Source organism: Vicugna pacos, chromosome 3, assembly GCF_048564905.1.
Source record: "Vicugna pacos chromosome 3, VicPac4, whole genome shotgun sequence".
Classification (NCBI taxonomy): domain Eukaryota; kingdom Metazoa; phylum Chordata; class Mammalia; order Artiodactyla; family Camelidae; genus Vicugna; species Vicugna pacos.
This window is the reverse complement of record NC_132989.1, coordinates 33,139,942-33,165,072: the sequence shown is the minus strand read 5'-3', so window position 1 is coordinate 33,165,072 and position 25,131 is coordinate 33,139,942. Positions and strand designations below refer to the sequence as shown.

Genomic DNA, 25,131 nt, shown 5'->3' with positions numbered 1-25,131 from the left:
CCATCAGTTCGGCCTTGAGGGTACCTGTGACAGCCACGGGGCTTTTCCATGAATCCAACATGGCAGCTTGGTTTTTGTTTATGCTAAAAGGACCTCATGCCATAACTATTTAGTGACCTACCAGCTTATTTAAATACTACTTCCCGATTTGGAATTCTCACATCTAATCTCTGATCCATTGATTTCTATATCCTGCTGCCTTGCACTCAGCTTTTCTTTCTTGGCTCGTCATCTTTAAACTGCTGAGTTGTTTCCATTTGCTGAACTCCAATAAAACTCTCCTTCAGCATCTTTCTAATTCTTTAAATGCTCAGCTTTAGGCATTTCACACATTTTCAAATGGCTTAAAGCACAGGTCCTGGAGAGAGGCTCCTCTACAGCCACCTTAGTGACTGTTCTTCCTCTGTAAGGAGGGTGTTTTTATCCACACTTAAATTTGATTATTTGCCCTTAGAAGAGAAGCAGAACCAACTAAGACTCCATTCCCTAAGGTAAACTAGTTAATATGTTCTTGTTGGTCACCCATGTGCCAAAGGTTCCCATATTCACGATGGGACATGATGCCCCCAAGATGCAGGTTTATTGAGGTGTATTTTACATATCATAAAATTTATCCATTTCATGTGTACAATTCAGTGACTTTAAGTAACTTTACTGAGTGGTACACCATCATCATACCCAGTTTTAGAACACTCCCCACACCATAAGAGTTCTTTGTACTAATCCCTGCTCCCACCCCCAACCCCATGTGGTCACTGCTCTACTTTCTCTCTGTATATTGCCTTTTCTGGGCATTTCATATAAATGGAATCATATATAATAGGTGTCTCTTGTATCTGGCTTCTTTCACTTACCATCATGTTTTTGAGGTTTCATCTGTGAAGTAGTATATGTCAGTGGTTCATTACTTTTCATTGCTGAATAGTATTCCATTATATGGATAAAGCACATTTTGTCTGTCCACCTGTTGGTGAAAATTTAAGTTGTCTCCACTTGGTTACTATGAATACTGCTGCTGTGAATATTTCTGTGCAGGTCTTCATGTGGACATATGTTTTCACTTCTCTTGAGCATATACCTAGAAGTGGGATTGCTGGGTCATATGATAATTCTATGTTTAACTTTTTGAGAAACTGGCAAACTGTTTTCCAAAGCAGCTATACCATTTTACATGCCTACCAGCAGTGTATGAAGGCCCATGGTATAGAGTTAAGAGAAAGTGCTTTCATATAGCAGGAAAAAAAGATCATAAGCACCTTCAACGTAGGTCATTTCCTTACACTTTATAATATAATAAATATCTGTTAAATTGCTGAATGAGTGATAATCATACTTAGGATTTTGAAAATTCCCCCAAATCTCAATGTTAAGGATAACTCAGGCTGTCATACTTGGTTACTGTTTTTACAATCCTCTAAATTCTCTGCATGTAACATTTATTATTGTTTTTTTAATGACAGAATAATACAAAGAAAATTTTTTTTATTCTTTTCCATTATGTTTTATTATAGGATATTGAATATAGTGTCCTGTGTTATACCATAGGACCTTGTTGTTTATCTGCTCTGTGTATAGTAGTTTGTATCTGCTAATCCCACACTCCTAATTTATCCCTCCTCCACCCCCTTTACCCTTGGGTAAATGTATGTTTGTTTTCTATGTCTGTGAGTCTGTTTATGTTTCATAAATAAGTTCATTTGTGTCATATTTTAGATTCCACATGTAAGCGACATTGTATAATATTTGTCTTTGTCATCTGTCTGACTTTACTTAGTACGATAATCTCTAGGTCCATCCATGTTGCTGCAAATGGCATTATTTCACTCTTTTTCTGTCTGAGTAGTATTCCATTGTGTATATATACCACATCTTCTTTATCCAGTCATCTGTCAATGGGTATTTAGGTTGCTTCCATGTCTTGGCTACTGTAAATAGTGCTGAAGTGAACATTGAGAGATGCATGTGTAAGAAGAAATTTTTAAACAGAATCATAATCTTCCCCCATCCATGATGCCGTATTTTAAAGCAATACATGTGTTCAGCTAGAAAAATAAAACAGTGTAAATAGGTACAAAATGAAAAGTGAGGGACTACCTCCTGTCTCCTTCCCGATAGTTCTTTGTCTAAAAGGTAACCACTTGCCAAGGGTTTGGGTTTTGTCCTTATGCTATTGTCATTTAAGGCCAGAAACGAGTTTTTTATTGGTTTGTTTTTCCTTAGAATATCCACCTTCCAGTACACATCCAAGTGTGTTGAACTTGTCAAGACGAAGCGCCTCGTGAGACAGGCATGGGATTAAGTATGATTATACAGCATTTGTACTGGACACCAGAGGAGAGCTCAATAAGTGGCAGACATTGTTCTCATAAACCACTTTTTCCCCAGACTTCTTTGCACAATAGTGATCTACCAGTGACCTACACACTTTCCATATTGATAGATAAATAAATCCATCAGAGCACAGCTCAAGTGCCCTTGGTCAGGTGGACTTGGAGTGTTAGGTGGAAGGGCTGACTTCTGACCAAGTCATCCTCAAGTTACCAGTTCACCTTCTAATCTCTTCTGTCCCCCTTACCTAACTAGATGATCCGAGACAGGCCCCCAGTCAGATGAGGTCGCAAGAAATCTGCGACCACCCTGTGAACAGCCAGGTAGAGGTCACAGCAGTAACACCTCTTTGAAAAGAGCAGAGACCAAAGTGGTGAAATGGAAATGTGAAATTGGAAACAGTGAGTAAGGAGGTGGGGAGGGAAGAGAAGAATTAGGGAAAGAGAGGGGGAAATACTGAGTCATATTGGAAAGATGAAGAAAAAAATGCTACTTTACCACTAACCTGTGTGATGCTCCCTTCTATCCTGGCAGGTGGTCCTCCTCTTCTTCCCCTGTGCTATTCCAGGTCCTGTCAGTGAAATCACAGGCACTGAGCTGCGTGGCTCATGGGCCTCTTCTTCCCTAATGGAGATTCTCATCTGTATATAAATGTTGGTATTTTCTTAAAGTCCATATATATCAGGTTTATAATTATATCTATGTTTGTTATCTCCCAGATTTTTCTAATTATGTCTTTGGTCCTGTGCAATAAGTTAACAACTGGGAAGAACCTCAGAAATATTCCAATTTTTATGTCTTTTACTATTAAGGATTGTGATTTGAAAATGGTTATCTTGTGATCATACAGATTATTTTGAAATCCCTTGTGTGTAGGGCTGTAAAAGGTATACTGTGAGTTGAACTGCTCTGTGTCAACAGTAAAGAAAAACTAGTTCATCATGACAGCTTTATCGCTGTACTGTTTCTATAATTCATTGGAAAATAACTCCTCACTTGATCCTAACAACTTAAGTATTTCCTGGGTGCTTCATATGACATGTAATGCCAGTCCTCTGAGAGCCTATATGAATTGTCAAGAATATTTTTTCCCTCCGTCGTGTCCTTCTCTTCTAAAGTTGGACTTTTCTGGCGTGAAGTTGGTAGATTTCTTATACCTGTTCTTGGTTTGATCAGAATATTTTCGGAAAATTTTACAAAGAATCACAACATGTTTTCTAAACTCAAATTCTGAAATCACAAAATGTCACGCCTTTCATGAGAACCTGAGATGAGAGCAAGATAAAGGCTTATGAGCTAGGAGAAAGGCAGTATTTAACAGGTGATAATGACCAGAGAGACTTGTTCATGTCGTCCACTGACATTTACTAACTAATTCTGGCGCTGGGTACCCCGCTGGGTGTCACGGAGATCACGATGAAGAAGGCCTTGGCCCATAAGGAAAACAGAGTAGAGCAAAGGAATGTTTTGTTCTGAGATTTGATCTTCTTTCACAAAAGAATTTAGGTAGCTCCAGAAAATGTACCAAATGTATCAGTTGATCTATTTAGATAAGATAATATCATCATTACATGCTAGACATTGTTCAGGTGCTTTTACTTATGTGCAAGTAATGAGGTAGGTACGGTTATCATCACATTTTATGCTTAACAGAGACATAGTGACTTGCCCAAGGTGACAACAGCTGTTGAAGTTTTGGAGTCACAATTCAAAGCAGGCAGTCTAATCTGAACCAGGCTCCTAAAATCACTGATTGCATAACCTCACCAGATTTAAGAAGAACAAAGATAGCAGAAGGCAGAGTGGCCCCCATCAGGTGTCTGTGTATCCCTGCGTAGATCTCTTAACTTTTGTAGGCCTGCTTCGTCAATAAAACTTCCTTTCTGCAGAAAGGTTCACTTCCTTTCTGCAGTTCTAGCAGTGAAAGGATTTCTAATGTTCTATAGAGGACAGAGTAGAGAGAGCACCTTCAGCTATTAACCGGGCGCTGCTGCTTTCTCTGGGTGCTGTCAGACACAGGTGTCTCTCTGGATACTTGTGTCTTTATCTGTGCTCAGACCTGGCCGTAGGGAACTGTATTGTTTCAGTTGCAGCTTTACATGGTGATTTGCACAGCAGTCATTCATAATTCCAATTTTGAAAAACCATAGTTGGGGTCTTCTTTGCACAAGGACACAGTATTTCCATAAACAATGTGACCAGTTTGTTTAAAAAACATGTGAATGTTGTTTTTTTAAAAAGTAGTCACCGAAGGAACCCAAGAACTTTTCCAAAAATGCTGCAATTGCACAAAATCTTTTTTGGAATTCTTCTTGCGAGTTACTTTGAAAGCCTGGAGCTCATTCTTTGAATAGTCATAAGGCTGGCAAGTCCTCTTTCTTTGAGAATGAATTCAGTTTTTTTTAAAACAGCCTAAAGCCAAATCTGGTGAATAATGTGGATAAGAATAGTCTAAATACCTTTAAACCATTCAATGGATATGGTCGTTTTTGACCCCAAAACAAGATAAAATAAAATATATAAAATAATAAGATTAAGTTTCTGGTGATCCTTACAAACCAATTTCTACACTTCTAATTTAGATTGTATTGCTTTGTAACCTCATTAGGAAAACAGTAAAATGTTAAACGGTTATTATTCTGTCCTAAAATCATTTTTCAGTGTTTATAATATATCCAAGAAGGTTTTGGGCATATCATAAGCATCAAAAAATACTTCGAGGATGCAGATGTAACATATGATACCTTTTCCCGAAGAGTATACCCTATGTGTTATGAAAAACAATTTTTGAAAAAATTCCCATGACAGTGAAGTAAGGTTCAGCTCTCACAATCATCTTGCCTTCTCTTCTACTTCATTACACACTATGGGAATTTGCATGCAAATTACACTTCTCCAGGTTCCCTCCCCATATCTTAGTTTTATACCTGATGGACTTTCCCACTGTATGCAGGGCATTACTCCTGACTGTCCCATACGATGGCAATCAGTTAGCTATGAAGCTAGTGAAACTTTACACTTTTTTCCATTCTAAGTGTCACCTGCTAGTTAGTATCTGTGAGATGGTTGGTCTACTGTCTGGTCAGTCCTGGAGCCTGCTTAAGGACACGAAGACTTTCCTGTTCCCTTTTCTTGACTTTTGGTCAGAATGGATTCATTAGCATAGCATATCTCAGATCTGACTTTCATCCTCAATTGTGTGGTAACTTCTTTGTGACATATCTCCACTCTTCTCTAATCCAGGGACATTCAGCAAGCGCTTCCCTGCCATTTTCTCTGTGCTGGGAATAACCGGCTGAATTTGAGATGTGGGCAATGACCTTTAGGAACCCCTAGTCTGGGGAGAGGAAAGTGGGACACACACACACAACTAATACCGTATGATAAGAATTCCACGATAATTATGAAGTACTCATAGGAACAGAGTCATAGGCGGTTTGCTTTTCTTGAGGCGAGCTGAGATACGATCAGAAGTGAGGTTGATGAGTAAGAAAGAATTTGGCCTCAGCTGGAGGGAAAAGTTATTCCAGGCAAGAGAAGAACAAGGATAGGATACTAGGAAGTTCAAATGTGTGTTTTGGATGAATACTTAGGGGGTCTCCTGTGGCTGGACTGGCGGACTGGTTGGGGTAGGAGTGTAGAACATGGAAGAACCTGGGGCTCCCAGTGAGAATGCTCACTGCTTGGTTCTCTGTGCATCACTTCTGGGTTTGGCTCTGCTACTGATTCTTTGAAACTTTAGAGAAGTCATTCTCTGGTCTTTGGTTTCATCCTCTGTAAAGAGAGAAGGCTGAGTGACCTGATTTGTTAGATCCCTTCCAACCTTAAGAGTATGAGTCTTGGAAGAAACTGCCCTACTTCTTTGCTTTCTTCTGTAGCCTTTGTGTACAGAATTCTATCAGACAGAGCAAACTGAGGAAAGTGTTTTGAATATGAATAGAATCCTTGCTTTCTTACTCAGTTTGGCCTCTTTCATTTTTTTAATTTCTTCCCCTTGGTAAACTTATCCCTGGTTGTGGCAAGACTGCCTCTGAAACATACCACGACTGTCGTCTTACACATTTACAGATATATATCAGCATTCATGTTGCATGGGGACAACCCTGCTTTGCCCTTAGGCTGCGGGTGACAGGAACACAATGCCTTCTGGACAACTCAGAGTAGAAAGGTCTAATCAACTTAAGGTAAAGCCTAAAACACAAATGGGGAGCAAATTCATTATCAGTAGAATTGCAAACTTCTCTGGTATGAAAATCATATATAATTTGATTACACTTGACTACAGAATACAATTTAAAATTAAAAAGCCATTTTCCTCAGAAATGAAGTCAGGGACACTGGTTTACCATTTCAACTTAATAATGACTGTAGAATTTTTATAGCACTTTCTATTTCATAAAGTACTTTTATTTATATCAGTAGCTGGAATTTAACACATTTTTTGAAGATCTACTATTGTTAGGCATTACAGTATGTTACAGGATATTAGGAGGTTTTAGATGTGGACCCTGCCCTCAAGAACATTATAGCAGATTTCACAGTAACCTGAGCAGTATCTCACTATGGCAATAAATACAAATTTCAATCTATTGTGGTAAATTAAGGATATGTACAAGCATTTTAAGAGAATGTGGAGAAGAAACCAGCCCCATGTGGGGATTGAGTAAAAGGCTTCTTAGAGGAAATGATGATACCTAAATTTTGAAGGAGGTTTGGGAGTTAGGCACAACCCCCCTCAAAAAAAAAGAGAGAAATAATGGCCTAAATGAAGACCCAGTGATGTGAAGCAGATTGGCGATTATGGAGAATATTCCTGGAATGTAAAATGTAACGTGTATATTGATTGTCATCACCTGAGTCAAGAGCAGTAGATTGGAGGAAGCTCACAGAGGATGCCCTTTTTTGCCATGAGAAGGCGCTTAGACTCACCTAGAAGACATAGGGAGTCGCTGAAGGGGGGGTTTACCCAGCGATGTGCTAAAGTCAGGTTTGAGTTTTTTAGAAATGACTCCAGTAGCAAGGTTTAAGATAGACTTGATAAAGAACAAAAAAGGAAGCAGGGATTAGCTGACTGTGAAGCAATCCAAATGAGATTGTTTTAGTAGGAAAAATGGGAGAATAGATCTGAGAAATGTCAAGGGGATAAAATTGGAAGAATCAGGTGATGGGTTGGATTGACTGAGGGAGGAAGGTAGAGTAACTCTTAGTTTCTTTCCCCAGGAAGGCTGCATGGACTGTGATGCCTTTAATTAAGCCATGGAACATACAAGGAAAAGGAGATTTGGGGTATTAAAACAATGTTTTCCCTTTTATAAAAGTTGACATTGGAACGAAAGTCTGTGCTGTAATGAGAAACATACTTGGTCTTTGTACCCAATTCCTGGCCCAGAGCTCCTAAAGTTGGTATTTCCTGAGTGATAGGAAGGAGTTTCTCTTGTTATTCCTAATGACCCCTTTGGATCACACCTGAGTTTATGCTAATGAGCTGGTATAGGGTACAGCCCCTAGATGGCCTCAGGGTGGGGCTTGTCACCAAAAAGTTCCAGTGATTAGAGGTTGGGAGCTTTTGGCCCCATCCCTAACCTCCTGGGAGGGCCAGGAGATTAAGCAGTGTGAAAACTCTTGAACAACAGGATTTGATGAGCTTCCTCATTGGTGAATCCATCAAGGTTCTAGGGGGGCACTGCACCCAGAGCCAGCATGGAAGCTCAACATGCCCATTCTTCTCTTCCATCTGGCTATTCTTGAGTTGTATCTTTTATAATAAACTGGTGCAGGTAAGTTAAGCATTTCCCTGAATTCTGTGAGCCATTTTAGCAAATTATTGAACGTGATGAACCCCTGGTTTAAAACCAGTTAGCCTGCAACTTGCAGCTGGCATCAGATGTAGGGGCAGTCTTGTGGGACTGAGCCCTTAACCTATGGTGTCTGCCCTAATTCTGGGTAGTTAGTGTCAGAATTGACTTGAATTGTTGGCTATCCATTTGGTGTGTAGAGAATTGGTTGCTGATGTCAGAAAACATCCCAGAAGGTCAGAGTTCCTGAAACACCCTTCACATTTAGCAATGTAGAGATCACCAATGAACTCTGCCAGAGAAATGTTAGTGGAGCATTGGGAACGATGACAGCCAGGCATTGGCGGTGATTTATGTGAAGTGAAAATAAAGATCACTGGAGTTAATGCCAAGTTGTTGGATGCCACCCACCTGGACACTGAAGGATCCAGGTGTCAGTATTCTCAAGAAGGGAGTGTGATCAGTGTGTGTAAGGATGAAGGCACTAAGGGACATGAAATGAAGCTTGGCCAGGGGAACCCACAGGAGGCTGGACTCTGTGCTGAGTCTAGATGAAGATTAATTTTATTTTTTAAACTCAGGTGAACTAACAAACTTAGAAACAAGAAGATTCAATAAGTTAACTGATTATCAGACAAATTTTAAAAATCAATTACCTTTTTTACTAACAACACAAATTTTCAAAATAAGTAAGTTGGAGGAAAAGGTACTGACAAGCAACAGAAAATTAAAATTCCCAGAAACAGATTTTATAGGACTTAAAGTGAAACAATACACCTACTAAAGGAAACAACTTAAATGGAGAGGTCTACCGTCTTTAAAAGGAAAACTGCAGATCATAAAGATAGCTGCGGTGTTCCTTAAATTTATAAGTTCAGTGCAACTGAACAAAACCTCAATAACTCTCTTAAAAAAATTACAGAATGATTCTAAACTTCTTCTAAAAAAAATAAGCATGTAAGAATATTCAGCTTAAATCTAAATGATAAAAGATAGATTTGTGGCTTGTCATGATGTATTCTCAAGCTATAGGATTTAAATTTAGCACATTAACCCATTCACTCCTAATCTCATCATCAACAACCTTCTTTACCTGAATATTTATTTACATCAGTCATAATTTTGAAAAAAACTCATTCAGAACCTTATTTAAAATGCATTTTCCAAGGTGTGTTCAAATTTATGCACTATAATACTTTTAGATTTCCTTGTGAGCCTCCTGCTTAAAAAATCCCTCAAACCTTTACTTGAAATCTGCTCTAATTTAAGATACTGTGCATAACTGGTGTTTCAGAATCCACTGTCATCCTTTTTCCTTCTATTTTTAAAATAACTTTTAAACAGATTAACATCTATGATTATAAGAAGCTTGTTGTAGTAACCTTGACAACCACAGATCAAAGCAAAAAATAAAACAAAAACCACCAGTGATTGTAACTCCTAAAGGAAACTCAAACATGGTTCGTATTTTTTTTTTTGGATAGTGCATTTAACTAATGCAGACACTTCATTCCTGAACATAGCATTACATATTCAAAATTACCAGGGTTACTTTCCCAGAAGCACTGGTTTGTGCTAAAAAATTTACCACTCTCCGGCCCTCATCATATGACTCCTAGGTGAAAGAAACAAAAGTTAAACCACTTGTTTCAATAATGCTGACATGACTGACACTCAGCTCAGTAGTTTCAAGGTTTTAGTGGGTATAAGACTTAAAAAGCTCTGAAGTTGAGCTAAAAATGTGCATTTTTACAGCCCACCCCCCAACCCCAGTGGTTCTGACATGGAAAGGCCTTAGGCCCCACTTTGAGGACCACACATTTGTGGCATTCACAGACTGATCTCACCAGAAACCCTGTGGCTCAAGAACACCCAAAATCCCCATCCTGAAGGAGAGAAGAGTTCTTCAGCCTGATTTGTATTCTCAGACCTGGTTTTGTTATGTGTGGTTTCAGTCTGTGTATCTGTGTCCTGAGTGGAGGTCCCATTAGTTAGTTAAAACAGGCTCCAGGCAAAACCCAAGGGCACAGAGCCCTCCCGCATCCTCTTTCACATCTCCCTTCCCCCTCCGTCTCCAGAGGCACCCTTTACCCAGTCACCTGCTGCTGTCCCAGTGGAGGTGTTGACACAGTTGATAACTTTCCTGCACAGTAACTTTTCTGTCTCCCTTCTGAAACACCAGCTTCAACTCAGCTGTGATGGAAGGAGGGAAGGATGCTGTCAGTTACTTCATGTATTGGTGGTATTACATTCGTAACAGTAAAGCTAGAGATGCCTTCCAACACCTGTCCCCTCCCCAATCCTAGCTTCCCTTTTCAAAGATTATTCTAAAGAAATATAGGTGGAGCACATTGGGTGGGGACACCTGGGGTTGTGGTACCAAGATTCATGGATGCAACAAAAGTGAGGCCCTGCCCAGGATCTCACACTGTTGAGCAAATCATACTACTCAGATAGCTGCCTTTGAAACAAACTGTCTTTCCAGCTTAGGAAAGATGTTTCCTCTGTTTCCTTTAGAAGATAACCTGCCTGTGCGGTAGCTGAAGCCTTTCAAGGAGAGAGTAGGAATCGTTGTTACATAAGAGCTGTTTTTCCTGAACAGAATTCTGTAGGTTTTTGTTCTAAAAATTGGCAGAATTCTTGCAGAAATACAGGGGCAGGTACCATTTGTGGCGTTTATTTATGATTGACAAATTCTGAGAATCTAATACTGTTGAGAGTGCTGATTTTTGCACCTGGAACGCCATATTTTGTTTCAGACCCACATACTGCTTGCTTTTTACACCAGTGTAGAATTAATCACTTTTCTGTGTTCTGGATGTCTGACGTAACTCTGCAAATTCTCAAAGCATGTCTGTGGGAAAGCCCAGACAATCTCCAGGGCTAGCACAGCCCGAGGCTTCACTGAGACCTAGTGTTGATGGGCCAGAGGATACAGGTGTGGCTCCATCATCCCACCGAGATTTCTGGTAGCTCATCCAGTTGGATACATCCTGCTCACAACTGCAGCAAGCTTCATGTTGGTGTATATAATTTGAATCTCTTTTTCTTTACCCTCAAGAAAACATGACCTAGCCCAGGTGTTGAGATTAGGGAGTGTCATGTCTGTTTCTTCCTCTCCCCAGAGTAGTCAGAGCAAGTAGGCTCCCAAGAGAAAAAGGCAGCCCAGCAAGTGGAGATACCAGGGTGGGTACCTTCTGTTGCCAAGCTGGAGACAACCATGTGGACCAACACAAGGAATGGGACCTCTCGCAAATCCCATACTGGATATTCAGTATCCAGCTCTGTGCCTAGAGGTGATTTAATCTGTTCCAGTCCTACATACTGGACAGGAAGAAAAATAATTTTCCCCCTACCTTTCTGAGTTCTTAGCTGAGACCCCTGTAATTCAAGATAGTTTAACAAGAGAAAAACAAACTATAAATGAAGTATAACCTTTAAAATTTGTAAATCACTATATGGTGCACCTAAAACTTATATAATATTGTACATCAACTATACTTCAATAAAGATAATTTTAAAAAAGAATTTTATTAACATATATACCTCATGTATTGGTGGGAGAGTCCCTGGAGGGAAAATGAGTAACTCCCCAGATGGTTACAGAATTTAGGATTAAATACTATCTTAATAAAGAAAGAGGAGGGAGGATCTAGGCCTGTCAGGGACAGTAAGTGATTTTCAGGGAAGATGACGGGTCCATAGAATAAAGCGGAGGTGTGCTAGTTTGTGATGGAGTTTGGCTGTGGTGTGGGCTTCTAGTCTTCTTTCCATGGTAAGAATCAATCTTCCCTGGTTGATGAAACTTGGGGAGGGAATTTATGACAATTCAGTTCCTTTTGGAGGATCTGTCCAAGAGAAAGTTTCTCCCTGCCTTTGCTGTTTTTCAAGTGCCTACAATTTAAAATGAATATACCAAATTGGCATCTTTGGGGGTGGCATGTCCTGCTACTCTTCAATAATGACACCAATGCTTAAACCTTCTCTGAAGAAGAGCTAGACCTCACTTTTTTTTTAATCAATTACGATTGCTAAGCCTTTTTGAGTTTGTTATTGGTGTTGTGTTTATCTTTTTTTAAAAAGAATCCTTATCTTTTAGATCTACATACTGCAGTAATTACAGATGTGAAGATAATGTGATTTGCTTCAAACTAAATAGGAGGTGGGAGGAGTGGGCAGAGATACAGATGAAGCATAAGTAGATCATCATTCTTCTGCCTACTCTGTGTATGTCATTACATTTTCATAGTAAGTGGCTGGACATTTTCGTGATCGTTCATGAAAATAAGTGGGTACCTTTAATTACTCAGCCAGCTATGATGTAAATTAAGTAGTAATCCCCCATACTAGACCAGTCTGAGTTTCTTTAATGAAACCTGGGACTGACCTTCAAATATCGTCCCTGTTCCTCTTGTCAGCACCACCTCACTTCACTGGTCAAAATGAATATATTCCCCTAAGCTCCTTTACCCCTAATTTTTTTTAAAGTGGGGAAAAAAAAAACCCCATGTGTTTTCTAAATTCAGGTTTTACGTGACAGGCAGCAGCTCTGGGCACTGCAGCTCTGTAACACATGCTGTGGGAGGGAGGATCTGGTGTGGAGGCGAGAAAGCCGGGCTCTTATTAAGACACTGAAATATGATAACCATCTCTTATGAAGGCACCACTCCCAGAAACCATGCATTGGCCTCCTCTTAGGAAGCCACAGATCATGGAATCAATTCTTCGCAGGGAGGCTTTTCCAGTTCAGAGGTGTAACATGAAGAAAAGACAACCTGTTTCCTTGCTGTTTCTTGGAATCTGCAATAACTAAGCATTGCCCTTTAAACTCTTACAGTAAAGCCAGCTGAGGTGTGATGGCCCCTCCCAGCAGTGATGACAGCTTATGCGGCCTTCCGCAGGCAGACTCTGCTACCTTTCACCCAGTTTAGGGGGGAAGAAACGGCGACACTTCCTCAATGGAAATGTTTCTTCTTTGCCCACAACCTTTGCAGGATGGATTTGTCAGATCTTTGTCTGAAAGGATTGGGAGGGTGGGCCACTGCCTCACGGAAACTGCCCCTGACTAGTATATTTAGTCCGAGTTTGGCAGAACATGACCCAACCCTCAGCAGAAAACTTCCCTGGCCTTTCCCATGCCAGTCTCCCCAAGTCCAGGAATTCCTAGTAAAGTACATTCTTCCTGTTTCTATTTATACTGTCTAGTGTAGGGCTCTGGGCTGGAAGTCAGGATGCCTGGCCTCTGGTGCTGCTGTGGGAACATGAGGTACTTAAGGGGAATAAGTAGAGCACCTTCCCCCACCTCAATACAGAGACGTGATAAGACCCTGCCCTCTGGGGGTTACAGTCTAAGGAGGGGAAAGACAGGCAAATAGTACCCATTCATAATTTTTAAACACACTCCATGTTAAAGCATACACTTGCCATGGCTGTCATACCCTTACAAGATCATATAAATAAAGGAGGGTCAGTCTTCAGGGCACAAAGAAGGTTGGGGGAGGCTTCCTGTAGGAGGAGGCCCCAGCCAGAGCTAAATCTTGGAAGCTGAGCAGGGCTTCATGGGGCCATGAGAAAGGGCTTGTGCAGCCCAAGCGCAGGGATGGGCAAAACATGGCAAGAGGTAAAAGCCAGTGAGGGAGGTTCCAGATTACAGAGAGCCTCCTGTACTCCACCTTCACTTTATCCTGTAGGCAATGGAGAACCAAAAGGGCTTTAAATGGGATGGGGTCAGGGAAATGATGTATCAGATCATATTTGGGCTTTTCAGAAATCACAGGGCAAAGTGATCGTCTGTATAGATGAAAGGAGGAAGTGTTGCATATAACTCAGATGAGGTGGGGAGGTTTAGAGGTCTGGGCAGGAGACACTGAGGACCCTAGCTAACCCAACAGAACTGGGAAAGAACAGGAGGGGACATAACTGCAAAGTATTAAGAAGGTAAAATCCATAGGTCTTGGTGTCTCACTAGGTTTAGTAGGAGACAGGTAGTCAAGGTATGAGAGTAATGGAGTTTCCAGTCACCCAGATTGTTGTTTGGTCCCTCAGCGCTCCCATCTTAGTTTCCTTGTTTGTGAAGTAAGGATAACGCCTGTCTTACAGACCTGCCTCATAGGCTGGCATAAGGGCTAGTATGGTATCGTGGTATGGGCACGAATGCTCTTTGGGAACGGCAGTGCAAGTGTCAAGTCATCTGGAAAAGCCAATAAGAAGGCGTGGCAAGGAAGACGGAAGGGGCCAAGAAGAGATGTTTTCCAAACCAATATATTTTCAGCACAGGTAGAGAAAATGCCTATTTGTGGTGGGAGAAATTAAGGGCAGGAAATAGGGACATCAGGTGTAAGATTTATTAGACTTACTGCTTATTTCCTTGAAAGAGGTATTTATTGTCAAATTTCATTGATTCTAATTCTTCTATCCTGTGCAAATTAGGTCTTTAAAATATTGGGGTAAACATTTCTTTTCAACAGCCATGCAGAGTTACTAGTTCTACAATTATTCCATATTTTGACACATGTAATACCAACTATATATAATAATAGCTCATATATGATATCCATGATATTTTGGTATAAATAATATTCTGATGCATTAAATATAATTTATATCATATATGATATATAATTATAGAATAATTCCATATCATTGACACTAATATGTACAAAACACAGTGATGAATTCCAGGGAAAAACAAATATATCTAAGAGACAGTTAATAGGTTTACTTTCATAATTAGGGTACATTAACACTTTGGGACCTTACAACTTGAAATACCTAAACTCCTTTATTTTCTGCCGTAGGACAACATGAACTGTTCTTTCCTTAAGTACCTTTCGTTTGGAAGTGTTTTGGTTAAATGAGATCCTTTTATAGCAAACTGTTCTCTCTAAGGTAGAGTTATCCCATTTTTAGAAAGTGACAGTATCTTTCTTCTCTAGAAATTAAGTCCCATTAATGTTTCATTTGAAAGGGAACCTGAGTTTCAGTAACACTACATCGCATTTAAACAAAGAGAATTTTCATGTGAGCCAGTGGTATCCATAACGTCTCATGCATTTTGATCACTGGGGATGATGTAGCCAAGATAGGAAGCTGACTTCTGGGAAATTCCTATGTGGCACACCCTGAGCTGTCCTCATCCACAGGCCATTCTGAGGCATGAGATCAGAATACAGGAGGGTGAGGAAGGGGTACTGCTGAGTCTCAGTGGGGGGCAGCAGAGGAGAGACACGTTTCTGGAGTGGTCTCTGGTGCTATTTTGGACCTTAGTGGCAACTTTAACTCTGCTGTAGTGCCCACATACCTCTGTCTTTCAGCTCTCTATCGTTTGATCTTTTTTTCCCCCTACATGGAACAGAAAGACAGAATTCCAGGAAGGGAAGGGTATAAGGAAAGAAAGCACTTTAGTCATCACAGATGACAGCCAGGGTGATGGGAGACAGCTCAGATCTCCGATGCTTCAAGTCCAAACACCTCCTGCAACAGCAAAGGGCCAAAGTAGCAGCTTGTCTCCACGGGGACCGGGCTCCTCAAAACAAAAGCAAACGTTTCTCTCTTCCCAAGTCGGCTTCTAATGGCCCTGGGTTTCTTTTATTGCTTTTTTTAACCTTAAATGTTACTGTGCTATTAATAGGTAAAATATTCCCTTCTGGCTAAGTACATGTATTTCTGGTATGATACATCCTCTCTCTCTCTCCAAACAAAAGTTATTCCCGTAGGTATGGTAACAAGAGAGAGGAAGTCTAACTCAAAAGGAATTTCTGTGAACATGAAAAACTCTTCTGCCCATGAAGTTTACCAGGACTGACTCCCTTTGGGGTGTCTCTCCCTCCTCCCTTTTCATTTTGTCATTTACCACCTGGTCCTCATTCCTTCTCTTTCCTAAACGAGTACCCCTAATTTGGGTCTCCCTGACATGACTCTCTTCCAGTACCCATCTAGCAGAAAAGACACAGTAATTTTTTCAGGGGTATCACTTTCCTAAAGCTGAGCCTCATCTCAGGAGACCATGGCAGGGTCCTGGGAATCTCGCAAAAACCCAGAACTCCTCTGCTCAGCTACACCCTCATCCTTGCAGCTGCAACTACCGCACCTCAGGCACTCGGCTCCTTGTAATTCTACTCACCTCTCAGGTTCTTAGGCTTCCGATACCTTCTTACTGGCATTACCCAATATGCAGGTTACTTGTTCTTTCCTTTCCCCTTATTTGAATACAGTAAAATTTTACGACTTTTGCCCGAAATCCTCAAATTCTCAATTTTGTTCTATTCTTGGTCCTCTGGTCCTTTAAAATGGGGTTCCAAGTGGATATTCTGTGCAATGGACTCCACTTGCTTCTGAAAAATCCAAACTGAAGGTCTTGACATTGTTTGATTCTGGGTTTTAATGGGGTCAGTATGTGCTTAGTCTTAAGTACCTGAGGTAGTTTTCAGTCTTACTGAATGTTTATGATATGTTGAATATTTGCCGTAATAGCTGAAGATTTGTTCATGTTGTACATTCTCTAAAAAATTTTTCCTGGATTTCATGCCCTAGCCTTTTGCATTCTTATCTGTCTGTTTTGGTAAGTTTCTCATTACACTTTTAAAATACAGTTCTTCCCCCAAACACTTCCTTCTGGCAAAAGCCTTAATTAAACACATTCCCTCTAACATATCTTAGATGTATGAAAAGTGGCTTATTCTGACATTCAGCAGTTGCTGGTGGAAGAACAACTTCAAAAAAGAGTAGAGACAGAAATGCAAAAAATGTTTAAAGTTGTTTCCCCCAGAAGATGACTAGTTTGAAGGAGATATATTAAATATATGTTTTTAGAAACTTTGTGAGCACTGAGCAATGCACTGTACAAAATCCTCTTTATGTGCTAAGGGTGTAAATAACAAAAAGGAACTATCAGCAGCATCAGTCTACCTTTCCTGGAAATTGGAAAAGTCAATTGCTGTCTCCTTGATGTACTTCCTTGTCATTTTCCTTTGTTGTTTGTCAACCATGCTTGGCCTCAAAATACCACTGCTGAGAAGTTAACTTAATTTGATTATGATTTTGCTTTCGATTGTTGTTTCTTCCAACAGTGAAGACAGTCGAGTCAAGTTTCCATATAATTTCAAATTATTTTTCATCTAACTAATGATCAGTTTGAGAAGATTGCACACAGTGCTGACTCAGTGAAAGGGAAAGTGAAAAGATAGCCTTTTTCCCTCCTTCCACCTTCAGCATGACCCTCTTTCAACAGAACTTGTCAGTCACACTTGGGAAGGAGTTTACGACATAGGTCTTGAGATAAAATTTAAGCCCAAGCCCTTTTTCAAATGCTGATTATTGTTCTGAACTGCAGGTAACTCAAAGTTGCCCAATCAAGAAGTATGAATTGCATGATTTCTTATAACCAGATATTGGAAATAGAGATGGGGGCCAATATTAAGATGGTGTATAACTGGACATGTCCTGGACTTAGAACAATGGATAGTTATGAGTAAATAGGATAGAGCAGAGAGGAGAGTCCAGGCTAGAAGAACCAAGAGCCATGCCCAGAGGGAGGATGGAGCATGACGCAAGCCGAGCAATGGTGAGAAGACCAACATGGCTGGAATGGAGAATTACTTTTGAAAAGTAGAGGGAGACTGCAGAACTCTGGAGGGTCTTGGCTCATACCCAGATGCCTCATTCTGATGCTGAATAGAAAGCCATTGTTGGATCTGGAGCAGGGGCAGGACATAATGGGAGCGGTGTCTAAGGAGGATGAATCGGGCATTGATGTCCCAGAAGACTTGGAGAGGGGGACCCTGGAGATCGCCGCTGCATGTTCCCGAGGTTGAGGGGACACATCTGCAGCTGCAGCTATTCTCCGCTGTTGACTTCATCTTAAAGCAGTGACAGAAGCCCTTGTGGGTGGTTTTTTTTCTTTTTAAACATAAGCTAGTTTGAATTGGGGTTCTATCCCTTCAGAATCAAAATTCCTGAACTTTAAACACTTTTTGGAGTTCTGTGAGTTGCCTTAGGCTTTGAAAGAAAAGCAAGAATTTAGGAAAACAGAATTGGGAGTCGACATAAAGGTGGGAGTGAATCACATGTCTGCTCATGAGACCAGGTTAAAGAGGCACGTTGGGGCCAGTGGGTGGCCTGTGCTAAGCCATCGCTCCAGCCCTGGTGCTGCAGCTGAGATCTAGGTACTCTTGTCTGCCATGCAGTGTGCTCGGGACTTAACCGAAATCGCTTCCAACTGGCAGAACCCTTCCTCTGCGAAGTCAGTATCCCTTTTTGTTGTTCTTTTGGGCTCTTCTCTTTTTTAGATACAGTTTCTAACCTGCTAACAGTATGTCTATTATATCTCAAACGAGATTTGCAAAATCCCTCCCCCCAAACTACATTACCTCGTGTGTTCCCTGTAACTTCTCATGGTGGTGCTAGTCGTCTCCTTTCCCCAGATAACCTTTGGGTTATCTTGGCTGTTCCTCTCCACTGATTGCTCTCTAACTCATTCTGGTGTTACCTCTGAATTTTATCTCTCCACTGTGGTCTCTGTTTCTTGCCTTCAGACTCCTCCCCCATCTGCCTTTCCATGTTCTCACTATCTCCAGCCTCCACCCCTGCCCATCCTCATTCTTGTACACCAATGCCAGTATAATCCTCCAGAAGCACGTGTCTACGTGTCTCATCCAGCCTCCCATGGTGTGTGCAGGGGGAGAAGGTGGCCACTTAATAGCTCGTCTTCGTCGTTTCATTCCTTCTGTCTAAAAATCTTCAGTGAATCCTTACTGCCAACCAGATGAAGTCTAAAAGCAGCGCTTTCTCATTGGGAATCAAACTTCACAACAACCCTAATGTGTTTCTTTCTGCTGCCTTACTCCAGGGAAAACCAGACTGCTAGGTTTTTCATCAGCTCCCCTCGCCACCTTCAGTAGTTTTAACTATGCCTGATTTTAGTGGTGGTGGTTACTTCATTATCTACAAAATGTATGTATTTTGCTCTTTCTTGCTAATTCTACATATTATCTCTCAACTTCCTGTTTTGATGGAACATAAGAGTCAACTCACTTATATTACCTCTCTGCTTCCACCTCTTCCTGCTCCCAGTTTCAAATAGGCACATCATTCTCTCTGCTTCCTATTTTCATCTTTAAACAATACATCCACCTAAAGCTCTTTTAAATTAATTTGACTCCCAACTTTTTAGAATAAAAAATTAGTAACCTCTGCCCTTATTTCATCTTTTTTTCTGTTTAGGATTCCTGTTCATTGGATATGGAAGTGCCTGTCTTAAACATGTCTTCTTTCTCCCTCTTACTTTTTCTTTTTTTTTTTCTTTTTGAATTTCTGTATCTTGATGCTATTTTCCAGCACTTTGGTTAAATAAATAGGTCTCATTGAGAAGATGACACTTGAGTAAAGAGAGGGGGAAGCCACGTGGCGCCAGGCAGAGGGAATAACTAGTGACCAGATCTTCTTGTGGCAGTCGGGAGTGAGGAGAAGGGACTGGAGAGAACAGGAGGGTGGACAGGGCAGGTATGAGGTGCCTCTGAGGCTGGTAAGAACTTGGATTCTGAGAGCCCTGAGGAGTCAGGAAGGTTCCCTTTTCCATAATATTGTGATCTATTTTATGAATTCTGTCCTCTCTCTCTGAAGATATTAACTAGAAGGTTTGGTTTTTTTTGTTTTTTGTTTTTTCTTGTTGGCTTGTTTATTTCAAGTTTTCTTCTGTTCTCTGAAGTCAGTTTTCTAAGGGTTTTATTTTCTTGTTGGTTTATCTTAGTCTTTTCTTTAAAGATTTTCTTCAAGGGTCTGCCAATCCTTTGTTGTCATTTGACATTTAAGAATGCGGGACTGGGGAAAAAAATTAAAGGACTAGAGGAGCTTTGGCAGAACATGGATAGGAAGTAGGTACTTAGCTTGGGACCACTTTATTCAAAATAGAAGGTAAAGAAGGGATTTACCCTGGGGTTCTATGCCCCATACTAGGTACCTTGATTTTCTGCAGCTCAGTTACTCAGTTTTTAAATTGAAAACCCTTCTGATACTTTTTCTTCATAGGCTAGTACTCTGCTAGGCACTTTGAATTTTTTTCTTAAGTGTAACACTTTGATTAGAATGTGTGAACACTGCTATGTATTATAAGTCTGTGGCCTACCTCTATGGAGGGCAGTTTGGCAATGACTGTAAGTTTTTTAAATTGTGTACATTTTAACACAGCAGTTCCACTTCCAGGAAATTATCCTCTGCATATATTCACACATAGTAAACATACAAGGACATTTTTTGTGGTATTGTCTTTATTTGTGATATGACTGAAATCACCTAAATGCCCATCAATAAGGAACTGGTTAAATTATAATTCAGCTACTACAGTGGAACTCTATGCAGTCATTAAAAAGAATGAGTAAGCTCTGTGTGGACTAATAAGGAAAGAGCACCAAGATACTGTTAAGTGAGGGGAAAAAAGCAGGGTGTGGAATAGCATGCTATGAAGGTGCCTCTGGAGAGAAACAGGGCCACCATAAAACGGGGTTAGAGGGGAGATTTGTTTTTGAATTGCGTTCCTGTGCTTCTAGCACCTATTCAGAAATAAATATAACTTAAAGCTTCTAGAACTTCCAGTATGGAAATTCCTCAGAAAACTAAAAATAGACTTACCATATGGTCCAGCAATCATCCCACTCCTGGGCATATGTATGGAGAGAACTCTTAACTTGAAAAGATACATGCACCCCAATGTTCACAGCAGCACTATTTACAATAGCCAAGACATGGAAGCAGCCTAAATGCCCATCAACAGATGACTGGATAAAGAAGAGGTGGTATATTTATACAATGAAATACTACTCAGCCATAAAAAAGAATAAAGTAATGCCATTTGCAGCAACATGGATGGACCTGGAGATTGTCATTGGAAGTGAAATAAGCCAAAAGAGAAAGCAAAATACCATGTATCACTCATATGAGGAATTTTTTTAAAAAGACACAAATGAACTTTGTAAATACAAAACAGAAACAGACTCACCGACATAGAACACAAACTTATGGTTACCAGAGGGGGGAAGGGGAACTAAAGTGATAAATTGGGAGTTTGAGATTTGTAGACACTAACTAATATATGTATATAATAGATAAATAAGTTTATACTGTATAGCACAGATATTCAATATCTTTTAGTAACCTATAATGAAAAAGAATGCGAAAAGGAATATATGTATGTATATGTATGACTAAAACATTATGCTGTACACCGGAAATGGACACACTGTAAACTGACTATATTTCAATTTAAAAAAGAAAGTTTCCAGAAAAAGATACACTTATATCAGAACTGTAAATGAAAGACTTCTTCCTGACTTAAAGTCTAGTTTGGGAGATTGCATTTACTTTGCTGTTGGAGAGGCTGGGGGGCCTTGGAGAGGTCCTGGTCTCCGTCACCAACTCCTGCACCTTCTGTGATGTTTGTTTGCACTATGGCTGCTGTCCAGCAGTCCCCAAGGCCCTCCTCTGTCCCTGTAGCCCATTTTTTTGCTTCCCAAGTATTGTCACCCTTCTTTGCCAGCCACCCCTGTGTGTGAGCCATCGAGCAGGCCCCACATCAAAAACAAGAGTCTGTGAGGCCCCAGGTCTTGGCGAGTCCAGGTGAAGCCTGGTTTTCAGGACACGGTTTCAGCAATACTCTAGTCTCACAGACCTGATCTCAATCATGACCATCCTGTTTCCAGGATTTGATCTTCTGGAGATCCTCTGGTGAAACATAGCCTATCTACAGGTCACTTTGTAACCTTTGTTGGTCAAGACTGGTTTTGATCATCAGGGAGTTTTATAAATGATAGTGGGTATAAAATTATCTCACCTGTACTATCATAAGGGAGGTCAGTGACATTTTTTCTGCCTAAGCTTAGACTAATTTAACTTGAAGGTAGACAAACATAGATTTATCTCTGTAATTAGGAAGGAACACAGCTTCCTAGACTGATCCACAGTGAGACATTTGTTTGCATTTACCCGAGATAACAGCTTAGTCACTCACCTGAGACAGAACTTAATCATCACTTACATGTGATGATGCCGGAATCCAACACATTCTCAGCAGGAGAGGTAAAGGGCCTAGGAGATTGATATGACAAGAGAAAGGAGTGCAGCGTTTACTTAAAACCCAGAGTGACTCTTTCCAGGAGGAATGATCGTTGACACCGTGTAAAAATTCTAATTCTGAAAAACTATGAAATCTCAATCAAGTCGTCGTCAGTCTGATAAGGTCTAAGGAGGTGACGAATATTGGACTGTTGATAGGGCCTGTCCAATCTGTTTTTTTATTTATAGGCTGTGTAACATTGTGTGGCAGTGTCTCAGTGAAGCCAGCGCTTCCTAGCTGGTAATAAAAGTGTCCCCTGGTAGGTGAAGTCAGGCTTGGTTGGTGTAAGCGTTTCTGTCTGTCTCACTGCTCTGAAACTCCTGCTGAGAAGTTTTCAGGGCCCATAACTGGCTTAAATTGAGCTGGAGATGGGAGAAGAAATAACCCGCCAAAGCCAAGTGAAGGTTGATCCCGTGTTCCCAGCATCTGCTGCTGCTTCTGTGGATACTTAAAACTGCCACTCATTTATCTGTCTTGCCCGCCTGGCTCTGAGCATCCTCCTGGCCAGCAGGGACCCTTCAGTAAACATTTGTTGAAAGAAGAGGACTGGTTTGGTTTGTTTAGTTGACTCTTGGAGTTGGTGTCCCTGAAAGGGCTTTATCCTCTTGTTTTAAAAAAAATAGCAACTGAATTTTTTATTTTCATGACTTAAGTGAGATGTTATTTCCTCTGCCTTGTCAGTGGGAGTTCAGCTTCACTGACGGTAACTTTAAAGTTACTGAGAGGCCTTGAGGAAGCGGCCCATTTCCCCTCCCACGCTCTCCTCACTCAAACACAGGCGAAAGTCTCTGCTGTTTGGATTCTGCATACTTTCAGTTTGCTGCTGACAAGACCTGCGCAGTCAGGGGTGCCTCCAGGAATCATCTTGCCTGTGTCAGGAATGAACTTGCCTGAGTTTCCATGGTGTCTTTAAGTACACAAAAACCTGAAATTGAATTGACTCATAGATGAATTTCGCTTCCGCTTTGAGAAGCTCCAGAATTAATGCCACATCAGTCAACACTTATAAATGACGACAATGAGCAAGATGCTAAGCTGAGTGCAGCAAAAAAAAAAAAGTTCCTTGCTTTTAAGGATCTCAGTCTCGTAGGTGTATTGATAAGGCAATTGGGAGAAAAAAGTTAACAGTGCGAGGTGTTAATTGATGAGGGGGCGGGTGAGTTGTAAAGCCGGCAGCAGCAGGGCCCAGGTGACTGGGATGGAAGGCTCTGTGGAGCTTGAGCTTGTGCTCGCTGGGGAGGCCTTCAGAGGAGGAGCCTGTTCAGGGAAAAGAGGGGTGGAGACTCTCTAAAAAGAAGTCATTTTAACCTGAGGACACCTGATACTCTGTCATTAAATGACACTGATTGGGTGGGTTGGCATAGAGGCGAGCTCTGCAATCCAGTCAATGCAAAGCTAGGGGCCCTGAATCAGGACCACCACGTGCTGAAGGCACAGTGCCCTGCCCTGCACAGGGAGGGCAGGGCACAGACGGGCTGAAATTCAGCTGCTGCGCTTCCTTGGCACCTTGGTGCTGGGCTCTTTCTGCCCAGAGCTAGGGGCACCGTTTCTCTGCCAAGCTGTGCATCAGCAGAGCTGCATCCAGGCAGAGAGCACCTTTGAAGAGTCCTAGGCAGGAGTGGCTCTGTGAGTACACAGAAGTGCCATACAGGACTGCTACCTCCCTGCCTCCGAGTCTTAATCTGGCCCTGCATGGAATTCAGTAAATGTTTGAGTCAATGCAGAGGTGGATTACTGAAGTTCCACACACACTTCATCTCTCTACTTAAAGAGGGACTCTGAAGTGGATTTCTTACACTTTTGAAGAATAGGAGTAATGTGTGTGTGTGGTGGGGGTGGAGGTTAGAAAAGGCAGAGATGGCTTGAAGGGCCGCTAACAGTTCTAAATTTTTTTGAGTCCATAGGTTATTAAACTTGATGCTAAATTAAAATGAAATCATCTATTTTAACCCAAGCAATATTTCAAGGCTTCCCATGTACTTTCTGTCACATAATGCAACTCAGTTATGGACTGAGCCCTTTTATTGTACATAAGTGCTTTAAAAGAATTAAAGAAGTAGAAGGTTGAGCCCATGTCCTCAGATGTTTACCTACTTAGGAAAAGAGAAATGCTCACTATAAAATGAGAGCATCAACCATTTGTAGAGATTATTACTCAGATACCTTGTCAGATGCACTTGGTCTTGATTTTGACATTACAATAGGACTCCTATGCGAGCTGGAATCTTCATGTGCTGTGAGAAGTGGTAAGCAAGCAACCACAAAGGTTCAAGCGACCAATAACATTTCCTGCCTGTGCAGTCGTTTGCAAGTGAGAACGCCAAAGGGGTGGTAAGTTAGGATTAGAATTAGCTACAGTGTCACAGCAGTGCCGTCTTCCTTTGTGCCTAGCCACCGTGGAGTTCTCACATTCTAGAAGTATGTCTTGTGAGTCCTCCGCTGTGCAGGCTGACATCAGAGATGGCCTGATCTGTGCGTAACACCTTGTGTTGTCCCTTACCACATTCCTTCCTCTCTTCCCGTAATGGAAACGGTTTCCCCTGATCCTGAAACTCAGGAAGCTCACCTCTATGCCCACCGCACTGGCCACCCTCCATTCATTCGTGGTTCAGCATGCGGACCTTCTCGACTTACTATCTCCTTTACTCCTTCTTTGACCAAGTCAGACCTCGTTTTCCAAAAGCCTGTTGAGCACAATTATCTACCAGCATTGTCCTAGACCTTGTAGGCAGAATAAAAATCAGTAAGGTTCTCCTCCCACACTGAAAAGTTAATAAGGGGGCTTGATGGAGACAAAAGTGTTGGGGGGATGGCTGGATGGCAGCGGAGAAAGGAGAATGGATGTGTACACAAAGGCCTCCCAGATGGACAGACCTGAGTTTGAATCCCATCTCAGATGGACAC

At 41.2% G+C, this 25,131-nt stretch overlaps 1 protein-coding gene across 2 annotated transcripts in view; it reads left to right on the top strand.

Annotated features, from left to right (window-relative positions):
* GRAMD2B (GRAM domain containing 2B) overlaps positions 1-25,131 on the top strand; it is a 55,802-nt gene that overhangs the window by 5,048 nt on the left and 25,623 nt on the right. The window lies entirely within an intron of this gene.